Below are 14,904 nucleotides of genomic sequence, written 5' to 3' on the forward strand. Positions count from 1 at the left end.
AATTTTAGAAAGTAATGCTTGTGTCTTATTTGGCTGGTAATCTTTGTGTGATGATCCATTCCTACTCCAGAAGGTAGGGGAGATTCCAAGTACCCTGAACCATTACAGAAATGACAGCTCTTACATACGATCACTGTCAGTCTTACTGTCAGTCTTAAGGGGGCTACCAGGTTACGAACAGCACTGTTCTAGGAAGCCCATGAACATCCTGGTCATTGTAATATGCTTCATGAGACAAATGGTGGCCCCTGGATTTGTGCAATGGAAGTGGCCTTTAGGATTAAGCAAGATAATGTTTGTAAAGTCTCTGGTGTATAGTTGATGTGAAATAAACATTTATTTTTACAATAACTTATTGGTGTGGAAATATTTTACTCTGTTGGATTTTATGACTATTAATACTTAATTTTCAAATAAGCTTCCATTTTCCCATCAGAGAAGTGTCTGGGGAGTGACGATTGTGGAGGTGGTCGACCACATGATCTATGAGGTTCTCTCCTGCATGGCCACTCTGTGATTCACCGGCTAACACAAATCTCAGAAAAAGAAGCCAAAACACATGGCCCGAGCAAGCGCCTTTGGTGAAATTGCGGACACGGCCCCAGAAACAGCACAGCAGGCCATCCGTCAGGCGGCCATGTCAGCAGCCTGAGAGGCAGCCCATAAAGCTGCCAAAATGTCCCTTTGCACTGCCCCAATCAAAGAGGCGGCAAAGGCAAGGCCCCTGTGCCAGGACACTCCTGCTTGGCAGGACTGAGACTGTACCATGTTCTGAGCAGGAACCTAACCAGTTAATGCACCTCCAAAGCCACAAATAAATCCTTTCATTTGAGATCAAAAGCAAGCAGCATAGGGCACTGAAAAATTGATGAGATGCCTTTTCCTTGTCCTCTTGCCCCCATCTCACTCAGCTTCTGAGAGTTTAGCTCCCAGGGACAGTTCTCAAACAGAAAATTCTTATTTACTTACTGCCAATGGAGCTCTGGAAAGGACACTGAGGCTGCGGGAAGCTGAGTGCCAGCCCTGGGTCTTCTACTCATCACCTTGTGACTGTGGGCACTGGCGCCTCGCCCTGGCCCAGGGCCCCTCACTCCAGCAGTCTGGGCTGGGGCCTGGTGGTCAGAATCGCTCCCCAGCTTCCCAGGTGGTTCTCTGCTACAGCCTGGGATAAGAACCACTGATCTAACCATTCTAGGCTTTGGGCCCCTCATCTGTAAAATGGGGGTGATAAGACATTATTGGTGAGAACCAATAAAGATGTGTAATAGATATGAGAGGGTGATGGTTACTACCTGGCACAGCTACTTGCCTGGAAGGGTCCTATGCCTTGATCTAGGCATACCTAGGTCTCAGGGGCCCAGCTGGGGCCACTTTTAATCAGCCACCTTCAAGGTCAGGAATCCGTCTTGGCTTTGCAGGATGTGAGTCTGCGTGGGCAGAACCAAGCGAGACCTGAGGAATGGAGTGGGACGTATTCACGGAGTCCCAGTCACAGGAAATACATCCCACCAGTCACCCAGGGTTCTGGTTACATTTTCTCCCACATTCTCTGTGTGAGCAGTAACCCAGTGGCACTTATAATAAAAGTAATTAACATAGTACTGCCGATGAATGAGTGAAGAAACAATTTAGCCCCATTCACCCAGCCGCTGTTGGGGCCTGGTGGGGTAGGGTAAGTGTAGGTGGATGGGGCACACAGCTGTACCCCATGGCCACCCATTCGTGGGCTTATTTGGGCAGCATTCCCACGGGGCTGACTCTGTGCTGGGTGGCTTTGAGCTGTTCACAGCACAAGGGAGGCCAAGCCACAGTTAGCGTTGTTAAGGGTCCAATGACTGGTACTCCTGTCAGTGGTAAGTTGTTCAGAGAAGGGTGACGTAGCTGCAGATGGGAAACTTGAGGAAAGGTTCTGGGTAGAACTCAGTGTAGATCACTAGTAAGACTCTACATTGCATCCTTTTAATTTCTCACCTGGGCACGTATCTTAACCACCCTATATCCAGTCCCCCATTTCCCAGCCTATTTTCCCCAAAGCACAGTTCTAACAGTGTCACTCCCCTGCTCAAACACTTCAGTGGCTACTCCATCCCCACCTGCAGAGTGAAAACCAGATTTCTTAGCCACGTATTTGCAGCCCTCCTGGGCCTGACCCACCCTCATCTTCCTTCCTGTTACTTTGGCGTAACCCACATGGAACTATTTGACATTGTCCTGGCACTGCGTGTTTTTTCCCACCTCTCTGCCCTTGCACAAGACCAACATGCTTTTCTCCCCCTCACCTTCAGTCTTCTCATTTTCTTGCCACACTGAAATGTTAGCTATCTATCCAGTAATCCCTTTTATGTCTGTGCACAAGTTATTTCCTCTGTTGTACAAATTATTTCCTCTATGGGAAATAACATTCTTTCTGCCTTTTGTTTGTCTGAAGAAGTACCTTCTAATTTTTCAAAAGCAAATTCAAATGTTGTCCCTTCTGGTCCTCCAGTAACAATGGCTGCCTCCATTGGGCTCCATTTGCACTTGGTAGAGGTGTCTCTCCCTCAATGATGGCACCAGTGGAGGTAACAAAACAAAAATAAGCAATGAGTCTTTCCCCCTTGGGAGACCCAGGTATTAGCATGTGTTTTCTACTTCCTATTGAGGGAGAGGGAACTTGTTAGCCAGTGGCTGATAACTTGAATGGATTTATCTTCATATTGATCTTGCCTATCCCTGCATTTGGTGTCTAGTTCCTTCCTGGAATCAGATTTCATTTCCAAAATTTGTAAAACAGAAAATCTCTTGTAATTATTTGCTTAATTGCATGAAACATTGCAAACCCATGAGTTAAAAGGCTTGATGATCAAGGGATGAAATACACATGAGATCAACCTGCAGAAGTTGGGGAGAAGTGCCAAGGGCGGCCCATGGTCAAGTTCTTGGACTCTGAATTTAGGTCAAAAAGTTGGCTTTGAGTTTTATTATTCAGCTACACTCCCAGGCCACAAACAACTTACTGATTTTTTCCCACTTATATTTATAACCAATGATGTCAAAATTTGGAGAACTCTATTGTTTTTCTGTTAACTTTGCAATCTCAACACACAATGGACTGGGAAGAGTGCTGGGTTCCAGGTATCCAAGATCATTGTACCTGTTCTCTGGACTTGTCTCTCCCACTATAAAACGAGGAAACTACACAGTTTCCAAGATCTCTTCTAGCTTGAATATTTTGATTCATTTATTTGGTGCATATATAATCCTATAGCAAAATTCAGCGTACTACTCATTTTTTTCTACTAAGCACCAGCCAACCATGGGTCCTGTGTCTCCTTCTTCTCTATATCATCTACCAGTTAGCATCACCCAGACTTGTTGACTCCCTATGATAAACTCTAGGCAATTTAATTTGACATTCAAGGTCTTCTGTAATCTGCCCCTAACTGACATTTTCTAAGCACTACTTCCCCCTAATCCCAGGCCCAATGGACTATTTGCTACTCCCCAAAACATGTATGTTCAGCATTCATGTTTCAGCACATGCTATTTTCTCTGCCTCTAATAATGGCCACATTTGATGGCATCCTACACATGCCTTCCCCAGACACAGGACCATAAGGAGGCCTTGGTTGATAGTTCATAGATGCTACAATCAGGTTACTTGTTCTGTTCATCCTTCTCCTGCCTTGATCCCTGGTTTTGATATTGGACTCTGCTCCTGTTCCTATAATTAGCCTTTGATCTTCTTCCTTATACCATGTTTTGGTAACTTTTTTTTGGAATCCACTTAAAGTCTGAAAGTCTGCTTCCTCCTTCCCCTAATCTTAGAATCCTAACCCTAACCCTCCTCCCTCCCTCATCCATTTAACCCATCTCCCTAATTGAGAGACTTAGCTAAAGCCAACTAGTGGTCTGTCCCTGGCCTCTCTTTTTCTATTGCTGGACCTTCCGAGGTGCTTCCCTCCTACTTGGAGTTTTTTCTATTGCAACTTACTGAATCCAGACTCAGTTACTGCCTTTTTCTTTCATTTCTGGGAACAGCTGGATCCTAAAAAGCACACATCTGACCTACCCCACTGTCGCCTGCACCCATGTGCAGTAATGAAGGGAAGTCTGAGTTCTTCAGCTTTTAGGAAGCTGTGTCTTATAAGAGCAGTCTTACACAAAGAGCCAGAGACTTCAGATTTAGTTTCTTGAGCCACCTCCTTTTTAAAATTTTAAAGAACATTATTTCCTTGGTCAGAAACATTACTTCTTCATAGAATATACTCTAAAAAAATCATATTTATGGTTAGATGGATACAACTCCAAATACTGGTGCCACACATTTATTTCTGCATTACCTTAGCTAAGTTACATAATCTCTCTAGCACCAGCGTCTTCATCTGTAATGATGTTACTTTTGTCACCAGGACGTTGTAAGGAACAGATGAGGTCAGGTATTTACAATGGTCTAGCACAGGCTGCACATTGTCAGCCTCCTATCCCCACTACAGCCCTTGTATTTTACTTCCAAGAAAAGACTCTGTTATCCAAAGACTGCAAATTCCATTCTGAGAAAGGACTCCAAGTTTGATGACTGCCTATTGATTAGCAGGAGCCAGACCAAAGTTGGTCCTTGAATGTCAATCAGAGGAGTTCAGATCTTTGAACTTCTACCTTCTTATTGCCTATGACTCTTATAGTCACAGAGCTGTCTCCATGTGTACACACAACAATCCTATTTCAACATGCTCTCACCACAACATTCAACCACAGGGATCTTGGGAGACCTTTGTGTGAACTTCTGTGGGTAGGAAAGGGAGATGGAGCTCAGAGAGCAGTCTCTTAGGAAAGTCTCATAACAAACTAATTCGTACTGTGAGGATTTCAAGGTAATTTTATATAATTTATCTCACTTAAATTCGAAAGGGTGTATATGTATGAGTGGAGAGTCACTGTAACTATAGCTGCTACTGCTACTATTACTACTATTATTACTCTGTTAATATTACTGTTATTTCACATTAAAGGTAGTTGAGACATGTCATAACAGAGTGGTTTAGGTGATGGTCATTGAAGCCAGAATGTCTGTCTCAAATTCAGGCTCAGTTTTCTTACCATATAACTGGAATGAGGATATTAGCAGTATCTATTTCATGTTATAGTTTTTGGAACTAAATGTGTTAATATATGTGAAGAACTCAGAGAAGTGCTTGGTCAGAGTAAGCACTACGTAAGTTGTAGCTACTGGTATTGTATTTAATAGTATTATTGTGTGCGGTCATGACTTATCTTCAATTTTAGGCTAAGGAATTTTGATACTGAGAATCCACCAACCCTCAGAATGCCCAGTCCTGTTTCATGCATATCATCATAGCATAGTGTGAAATTTCCTTTATCACTAGACCTGGAACTTTTCAGGCACAGAACACTGCCCATGTGGGATAGTAGAAGTATGAAAAAAGTGCTTGAGGACCCATGTTTTTCAAACTTGGAGGGATGGTGGCATGTCAGTGCTGACTATAGAGTCAGAGGATAAAGATAGCATATTTGCATGGAATATCAAATTTACTAGGAAAATGTAAGTAACAACTTTTAAGTAATATCAAAACATTCAGAAATGTTATAGAATAGAAGGTGAAGTTGGCATAATTCTTAGATAAGCCATTCATCTTCACAGAACTTTTCAGAGGTCTGCTCCGGGGTTTACCTTTAGGACTCTCAGGGGAACTTGATCACTTAATCGATCACGGAGTCACAGAGCCATCCTGCATCCTCAGTGTCCTTTGGGAGTAATGTTTGAGAAGCGCTGTCCGGCTGTACAACCCTGGGGAGCGATTAGAGAAGACAGTAGGGCGTGAGCAATGTCTTGAAGAGTGAACAGGAATTCTGCAGACAACAAATCCTGAGCTTTCTGAGGAGAACAACATGATCAGAGCAGCATTTTTTTTTTTTTTTTTTTGAAGATCGTGGTGGCAACTTATAGTGGAGAAAAGGAAGTGAAGGATACCAGAGGCAGGGGGGCAAGTTCAGAGCCTTCGTAGGCATCCAGAAAGGAGTTGAAGGTATCAATTGATCATAGGAAACTTCTCATGAGGCCACAGGTGCAGGCCAGGAGAGAGAAGGTAATGTAGGAGGAGTGGGGACCATGGGCATTTGGGCCACTCCTTCATGCACTTTACTTGTGTCCTCAGGGCCTGTTTGAGTCCCATCTTATATTAACATATACCTCTTCCAGGTGATGATGGGGCAGCACTGTGCCCACCCAAATTTATGGCTTGGTGGGTCAGGCGACACCCAGTCCATGATGGTCATCTCAGGTTGCATGGTAACTTGGTGGCCTGTGGTTAAGTGTTCAGTCTCACCAAGGCGAGTGGCAAGCCAGAGGAGTGGCTCTGCGGATGGGGAGAAGGAGAACCATGTGCAGGGAGCAAGGAACGACATCCCAAGATAGAAGTAAGCCAACGTGCTGCTGGCCTGAGACAGACCAGCCAAAGGAATGGGGAAAAATCTTCAGGGCGTGTAGTCTTGGGGAGGTAGCAAGACATAACTTATATTTGCCTTTTTCATGTTTAAAATATGCTGGTTTGGAATGGATCTTAGAGACAGTATTCTAGGAGTCCAGAGACGAGAACCATATCTCTGGGCTGGATGTGCTGCAGAGTAGGGATCGGGGACGGCTTTCGGAGGAGATGACACTTGGCCTGAGCCTCAAAGACTCAGTACGACTAGAGGGAATGAGAGATCATCTCAGACAGGGGAAAGGCATTGAGCCTCAAGTCCTTAAAATAATGCAACTTGGCTCCTGACTGATTCATGGGGGAGGAATTCACCCACGGCCATCAGCCAACTGGAAGAGCTCAAAGGTCAAGGATTGTACATTTTTTCATAGCATTTCTCATTTGTTTGAGCTTAAATGAAGCTGAACCCTGCAGGGAAATGAGCACATGTTACGCATCTCCAGAGCCAGGAGGCTTCATGGCCAGGAAACTATGCTGGTCGGATAGTAATACAAATGACTAACGCACCCTCCTAGGTCTCGTGTGGTTTGAGACCCCAGGAATCTGGGCCAGGCAGGAGACAAACAGGCGGTTGCCTCAAGTGAGGGTGATTATGCAAGAGGCAGCCCGGGTGGGGAGGGTGCCGTTCTGGGAATCAGGAGAGGCCCTGAATGGGCCAGGTTCCTTCTCTGGGCTTTACTTCCTCATGAATGTCTTGATCTGACATACTAGAGGGCTGTGAATTACCTGGCAGTTGTTTAGCCAGGGCTGCATCCTAGTGACAGTCCTAAAATCTAACTGCATCTCCCTGCATGTTGCTCCCCTAAACCCTGCTCTACATGTCGGTCTGCCTTTGAGCACGAAGTTCCCTTTGCCAGGCCCAGACTCAGGAACAAGTGATTGTGCACATATTCCTACTCTCCCATTAGGATTCAGTTAGCTGGGTACTCACCCAAAGGAAAAAAAGCCATTTTGTCAAAAAGACACTTGCACTCGGATGTTCATAGCAGCACAATTCACAATTGCAAAGATGTGGAAACGATCCAAGTACCCATGAATTCATGAGTGGATTAATAAAATATGGTATATGTATACCATAGAGTACTACGCAGCCACAAAAAAAAAAAAAAATGGTGAACTAATACCTTTTGTAACAAGCAGGATGGAACTGGAGACCATTCTCCTAAGTGAAGTTTCAAAAGAATGGAAAAACAAACACCACATGTACTATTAAATTGGAACTAACCAATCAGCACTCATGTGCACAGATGGAAGTAGAACTCAATGGAAATCAAGCAGTTGCAAGGGGAAGGAGGAGATGGGAGAAATCACACCTAACTGGTAAAATGTACACCATCTGGGTGATGGGCACACTTATAACTTTAACTCAAGCTGTACAAAACCAATCCACATAACCAAAACATTTATACCCCTGTAATATTCTGAAATAAATAAAGATTCAGTTAGCTATCTCCTTTACTGGGAAGCTTTGACTCCCACAGAGCCTGTCACCTCTGCCTGGTGTCCCCACAGCACTTGGGAATAATTGTCACAATTGGCACCTTGCAAAGAAATGTCAAAAGGGCATTTTCTTCTCTTTCTTGTATGAGCTTTTCAAATGCAGGGAGGTCTTTGAATTGGGTTTTTCAGATCAGAGTTCTCAGCCTCTACCGCTGAGCCTGCCTGGTAAAGGTGAATAAATGAGACACTGGATCCTCAGAGATACAAAATTGCTTCTAAAAAAGCTGGAGGGACTAATCTGTTATTTGAGTCTGTGTGAGTGGGCAACTTCTTCATCTGCTTGAGAGTCAATGAAAGTTTATCGTGAGATTCAAACTCTTGCATGTCTAAGAAAACAACCTCCTGCTTTACTGTGCTTCCCCAGCTGTGTACATTACAGGGGTGATGTTAGAAAGATCACAGGGCACAGAGTTAGATGTAGGTTCAAATGCAAAGCCCACCACTTGGCTTGTTATGTTTCCTTAGAAAATCCACTTAGCCCCTCTAAGCCTTCATTTCTTCATCTACAAAATTCAATAATAATGTTGACTCCAAAGGTTATTGTCAGGATTAAGTGAAACAGTACATGTAAAACCAGCATAGTTCAAAGGTTTTAGAAAGTATGTTGAATACCTACTATTCAGTCTGACACCAATACACAATTGGGCTTCTTTGCAAGTTGTTTTGAAAGCCAGGGAAAGTAGAATTTTCTCTCAGGCAGGGAACTCAGAGGTGAATGTACTTCCTTCCTAATCGGACTATAGCAGAAGAGAATTGCAGATGTGTGGGCAAGGCCAGACCTGTTCCATGCCTGGCAGATACCCAGCTGGGCTTAGCTGTGTCCATCCTGGTGCCAAAAGGGCTCATCCACAGAGCACAGCTTTGTCCTCAGGGACCACGGGAACAGCTGCCCCCAGCTGTGCCCACCAAATGTGACTTTGCTCTGTTGAGGAGAGCACTGCATGTGACCTCCTGCCCAGCAATGTTCCTTCCTCCTGATGCTGGCAGGGGCTCGTCCCAGGGCACCCCTCCCTAGGGGCCATTCAGCAATTCAGGTGACAGCCACCGGATGCCTACTCAGCACCAGGCTGTTTGATCTGTGTTTTCTCATTGAATCTTCAACCAGCCTAAGCAGCAGTGACATTGTCCGTGTTTAACATATGGGGAAACTGGAGCCAGCAAATCTCTTATATCAAAATTCTTTGATTTCTTTGATATTTAAAAACTGAATTGAGCTCTCAGTAGGCATAGTGTAGGTAGTGGTTATCAAAGGGGAGTAATTTTGTTCCTCCCCAGGGAACATTTGACAATGTCTATAGACATTTTTGGGACATCTAGTGGACAGAGGCCAGGGATGCTGTTAAACATCCTATGACACACAGGAAAGTCCCCTCACAGCAGAGAATTGTCTGGTTCACAATGCCATTAGTGAGTAGGTTGAGAAACCCTGATGTAAATCATTTCAATGGATTAGTCTTTTAATCCTCATTAGTACTCAACAAGATAGGTATAATTATTGTCCCATGAGGACAGGAGAAATCTAAAGCACAGAGAGGTTAGGTAACTTCCTGCAAGGCGACACTAGGAAGTGGTGATGCTGGGAATCTGAATCCAGGTACCCCGAGTCCAGCACTCCCAACCACATCACTAGCACATTTGAGGTTCCTCCTGTGACCTCACAGAGTGGCTGGTGCTTACAGAAATGAATGGAGAGGCTGTCCTGTGATGTGACAGTCAGGGAAGTCTTCCTGAAAGGAATCCTGAGCTAAAGTCAGACCTGTCTGAGGTCCTGCACTGCAGGTAGGTGGCAGGCTCTGGGCCCCACCCTTCCCTTCACCCTCCTCACCCAGGACTCCCCACAGGGTCGTGTTGTGTTCAAATGAGAAAAATCATTGCAAAAGTGCTTAGGAAGAGGACCAGAGATTTAGGAACATGAGGGATAAATATGTCACATGGGCTTTTTGTGGAGGGAGAATGCCTGAAAGCCTTTAAAATGCAGACGTCTCTGGAAAGTACCTAATGGGAAGTGTTCATGGGTGAAGGCAGTGGAGGAGGCTCTTGGGGCAGTGCAGTCCCCTGCCGCACCAGCCCTCCAGCACTCTGCGAGCCTCTCTCTGTGCTTCATGCTCCTGGCTGATCACAACCAACAGGGTCCTCTTTAGCCGGCCCCAAAGCACTTGCTAAGTGTTTTTCTAGACTAATTGGACAGATTGGTTTTCTAGATTGGTTTTCTAGGCTTTTTGATTGTTTTATTCTTTGAGTTTAATCAAAGTTCTTAAGTTGACTATTAGTATTTGATTTGACAGCCCCGTCTCAGTTTTCAGTTGACACTGCAATTGTCTCAGCCAAAGGAGATCTCCCCAGTGTTTCTAACACTCCAGTCCCTTAATTTCTATACTTAAAATTCTCATGATTCTTTGCTAATAGAGCTCAGAGGGCCCTAGAAACTCTTTGGTGAAACCCAAACATTTTCAAACATTTTGTGGATGTGGTAATTGGGGCTCAGGGGAAAAGGAAATGACTTTGCTATTATAATAATCACAGTCATAATAAGCAAGAATTATGATCATGACTAATATCTCTGCATATGGGTATAAAGCTTTAAAGTTTATACATCATTTTTATTTAACTGCTCTTGCTTGAACATCATAGCAACATCATTAAGTAAATAGGACGGAATATTCTCACATTTCAGGTGAGAAACAGACTCAGAATGGAGCAAGCTGCTTAAAATTACTCAGTTAAGAGAAGTCATCCTAGTGTCTATACCTCAGCCCAGGTGTGGTGGCGAATTATTGCATACTCTTGCCACTATACATCTCTGCACATAACTACTTATTAAGCCAAACCATCTCCTAGCTTTGTTTATGGCTTTGAAGGACATAATGAGGCCAAGTTCAATGAGTCAGACAGATGTGGGTTCAGGCTGTGTTTCTATACCTAATAGAAGTATGACCCTAGAGAGACGATTTCACTTGTCTGGACCTCAGTGTCTCTGTCTGAAGAACATATTTTTGTATAAGTGCCTATTATAATAAAGTGGTGGTTATCACTATCAAAATGGACTACTCTACCTTTTTTCTTCAACTGGCCACCAGTGAGGTCACTCTATGGTGGTTTGCTGCTCTGGGAGACATGAGGTATCGTTCTGGCCAAGCTCTCCTTCCTACGCCAAAGAATGAACTATTCCCCTCCCGTGACGGGTGACCTCCTGGTCATGGAAAGTAAAGCGTAAGTTATGAAGACTCGCTGCAGCCAGAGGCATCTTTCATGATTAAAGGATAAACAAGCAAATCTTTTGAGCAAAGTAGGATGTTTCCTTACAACAATAAAAACAATCTTCCCCAATCACATACAACGGCTGTTTTGAAGCTGTGTTTCCATTCCAAGGTCAGGCAGGGGCCAGGACTTCGTTATTCTTTCATCTCCAAAATTTATTCCATTTGTCGCTCAACAAGAACCAACCCTGCTTTGTGGCCACCAAAAAAGCTGATTCCATACCAGGCTGCATTACTGGTGTGCAGCCTTCACTAGCATAACCCCCATAGTCCCTGGTCCCCTGCATGCCACATGGCTCCCTACATCTCAGTGACAAGGACACTCACCAACCTGCACTCCACCAGCCCCCACGGCCTGCTTCTTCTGGGGTGTCTCAGTCTCAGTGAGTAACACCAGTATCTATTTTGTCAATCAAAACAGAAATCTGGTAGCCATCTTTGAATGGCAGAGATAAGAGACAACCATTTTCCTTGGAGTTTAGCTTTGGAGTCCCTTCCAATCTAGCCCGTTTTTAAACTTCAATCCCACTATGCACATTATGATCACCCTCATTCCCCACTTCAGCTGTTAAATAACCTTTCCAAATCTGCCTCCAAAAGTCCAATATCACTGCATAGTAATGGTGAAACATCTCAGAGGTCACATCCTGAAGGTCTTCAAATGCTAAAGATATAAGAACTAATTTGATAAGTAATTGAGAGTCAAGTGATGGGGTCAGATTTGCATTTTAGAAAAATCACTCTGGCTGCAAGTGTAGATAGTGAATTAAAAGGTGTAAGAGCAGAGGCGAGAGACCAGGCTAAAGATGCAATTGCAATGATCTTGCTGAAAGGTGGCCAGAACTTAAGTAAGGTGGTGACAGTGGAGAGGGGGCATGTGGGGTAGTCTGAGAAATGGTAATGTGGTAGAATTGAAAGGATTGGTATTTAATAGGGTCTAGGAGATGAGAAGGCCAGAATCTAGGAAAATGTCAAGGTTTCTGTCTTGGAATGGCTGGAAACATTTACATTGGAAAAGGGAAAATTTAATGAGATGAAATCTTTCTTTAAATACCTCAAGCGCTGTCAGAAGAAGAAAAAAAAAACTGATTCAACTTTCAAATGTCTTCTGAAGGCAAAACAAAGAAGGCTGCAATTGGGAGAGGTAGATTATGAGTTTGGTATAAATAGTTTTCTTGAAAAGATTTCTAAAAAAGTTTGCAGCCATCTTTAGCTCTTGAGTAGTTTTACATTCGTGGATCTTTCTTGTGCTGATCCGTGTGTAATTCTCTTTTGAGTACTTCTTGGAGGGCTGGTCTTGTCTTGGTGAATTCCCTCAACCTTTGTTTATCTGAGAATGTCTTAATTTCTCCTTCGTATAGAAAACTTAGCTTACCTGGGTACAAGATTCTAGGCTGGGCATTATTCTGTTTCAGAAGCGTGAAAATGGGGCCCCAACCTCTTCTTGCTTGTAAGGTTTCAGCTGAGAAATCTGGCGTAATTCTGATGGGTTTTCCTTTGTAAGTTACTTGTTTCTTTCTCCTTACAGCTCGGAGAGGGGACTCTTTAGTGGATATTTTGGTCAGCCTGATGACTACGTGGCGTGCTGTTTTCCTATTTGCTATGAATCTCCCAGGGGTCCTTTGAGCTTCTTGAATCTGTATGTCTAGAGTATTGGCACGGCCTGGAAAATTTTCCTCGATTATGTCTTCAGATAGCTTGTCCAACCCTTGCTTATTATCTTCTTCACCCTCAGGAATGCCAATAACTCTCAAGTTAGGTTTCTTTACATAATCCCACATTTCTTGAAGACTCAGATCATTTCTGTTACTTTTTTGACCTATCTCTGTGACTGACTTATTTAGTTGGAAGGAGTTATCTTCAATTTCTGAGATTCTTTCCTCTGTTTGATCTACCCTGCTCTTGAGACTTTCCACAGTGTTTTGTAGCTCTCTGAGTGAATTCTTCATTTCTAGGAGTTCAGTTTGGTTTTTCTTCAATATTTCAATTTCTTTAGTGAATTTTTCCTCCAAATCCTGTATTTTTTGTGTGTTTTCCTTGTGTTGTTCATCCATTGATTCTTGTATATTATTCAGCTTGTTTATGATCCATAATTGGAATTCTTCCTGTGACATGTTGGTGTTTTGAGTCTGGTTTGTGTCAAATGGTTGAGAGCTGGTATTTAGGTATTAATTTGCCAGACCTCAAACTATACTACAAGACCGTGGTTCTTAAAACAGCCTGGTACTGGCACAAGTACAGGGACACAGACCAGTGGAACACAACAGAAAATCCAAATATAGAACCATCCTCATATAGTCACCTAATTTTTGACAAAGCAGGAAAGAATATACTCTGGGGACAAGAATCCCTATTCAATAAATGGTGCTGGGAGAATTGGTTAGCCACTTGTAGAAGACTGAAACAGGACCCACAGCTTTCACCTCTTACAAAAATCAAATCACGGTGGATAACAGACTTAAACCTTAGGCGTGATACAATCAGAATTCTAGAAGAAAATGTAAGAAAGACTCTTACAGACATTGGCCTAGGTAAAGAATTTATGAAGAAGACCCCCAAGGCAATCACAGCAGCAACAAAAATAAATGAATGGGACATGATTAAATTATAAAGCTTCTGCACAGCCAAAGAAACACTCACGAGAATAAACAGACCACCTACAGAATGGGAAAAAATTTTTGCATACTACACATCAGATAAAGGACTGATAACAAGAATCTATTTAGAACTCAGGAAAATCAGCAAGAAAAAAATCAAACAACCCTATCAAAAAGTGGGCAAATGACATGAATAGAAACTTCTCAAAAGAAGATATAAGAATGCTAACAAACATATGAAAAAATGCTCAACATCCCTAATCATCAGAGAAATGCAAACCAAAACCACAATGAGATATCACTTAACCCCAGTGAGAATGGCCTTTATCAAAAAAACCCAAAACAACACATGTTGTCGTGGATGTGGAGAGACAGGAACACTCATACACTGCTGGTGGGACTGCAAACTAGTGCAAACCCTGTGGAAAGCATTATGGAGGTATCTTAAACAGAGTCAAGTAGACCTGCCATTCAATCCAGCAATCCCATTATTGGGCATATACCCAAAGGAAAAAAGGTCATTCTGTAACAAAGACACATGTACCTGAATGTTTATAGCAGCACAATTCACAATTGCAAAGATGTGGAAACAACCCAAATGCCCATCAATACATGATTGGATTAGTAAGCTGTGGTATATGTATACCATGGAATATTACTCAGCTATAAGAAATAATGAAGATACGACATCTCTATGGTTCTCCTGGAGAGAGTTGGAACCCATTCTATTAAGTGAAGTATCCCAAGAATGGAAAAATAAGCACCACATGTACTCACCAGAAAATTGGTTTCCCTGAACATCAACTAAATACACATCTGGGAACAACACCAATCGGATATCAGACTGAGGTGGGGTGTGGGGAGGGGATGGGTGTATGCCTACACAATGAGTGCATTGCGCACCGTTTGGGGAATGGTAACGCTTGAAGGTGCTGACTCGGGAAGGGGGGTTGGGGAAGGGAGGGATATATACCTACATGATGGGTGCAATGCGCACTATCTGGGAATCAGACACGCCTGGAGCTCTGACTTGGGGGGAAAGGCAGTACATGGACAACATATGTAACC

The sequence above is a fragment of the Eulemur rufifrons genome, chromosome 8, assembly GCF_041146395.1.
Source record: "Eulemur rufifrons isolate Redbay chromosome 8, OSU_ERuf_1, whole genome shotgun sequence".
Classification (NCBI taxonomy): Eukaryota; Metazoa; Chordata; class Mammalia; order Primates; family Lemuridae; genus Eulemur; species Eulemur rufifrons.